This window comes from Sinocyclocheilus anshuiensis, unplaced genomic scaffold, assembly GCF_001515605.1.
Source record: "Sinocyclocheilus anshuiensis isolate Anshui unplaced genomic scaffold, SAMN03320099.WGS_v1.1 scaffold1922, whole genome shotgun sequence".
Lineage (NCBI taxonomy): Eukaryota > Metazoa > Chordata > Actinopteri > Cypriniformes > Cyprinidae > Sinocyclocheilus > Sinocyclocheilus anshuiensis.
Window position 1 is genome coordinate 156,238 of NW_015547741.1, and position 464 is coordinate 156,701.

Here is a 464-nt window from a genome sequence, read left to right on the forward strand (position 1 = left end):
CTGTCATTTTTAACATTTATTTCTTGATTTATTATTTGATCATTCAAACATTTTGATATGAAATATAATTTTTCTATATTTTTGTATTTTTGAGATGATAATTTTTTTTAGATGGCAACTGTAGTGACAATGTCAACAATGTAGCGCACTCTACAGTCTGCAGTATGCAGCACGCAGTGCGCGACCCGCTGCTCTGGCCAATGGGCGACGCGACACAATGAAGAGCTCCTCAGATCTGCTTCAGCAACATCAGGATGAAGATGACAGAGATCCTCAGACATGGACGAGAGTGATGCAGACGAGCTCTGTCTGATGGACGAACACAGTTTCGGTGAGAACATCCAAACCTTCCACACACACACTGATGTCTTTGACTTCAGTTAAACACTTGTTAAACCACCCTGATGTCGCTGTTTGAGAGGAAATAATCGCGTTGATGCCTTTTGTGCGCGCGTTCAAATGAA

The 464-nt window shown here is 41.4% G+C and overlaps 1 protein-coding gene across 1 annotated transcript in view; it reads left to right on the forward strand.

Moving 5' to 3' along the window:
• Positions 1-281: 281 nt before the first annotated feature.
• LOC107704473 (transmembrane protein 200A-like) overlaps positions 282-464 on the forward strand; it is a 7,324-nt gene continuing 7,141 nt past the window's right edge. Inside the window, exon 1 of the mRNA XM_016507403.1 lies at positions 282-331. The gene's annotated coding sequence lies outside the window, so the exon portion shown is untranslated. The remainder of the gene's footprint in view (positions 332-464) is intronic.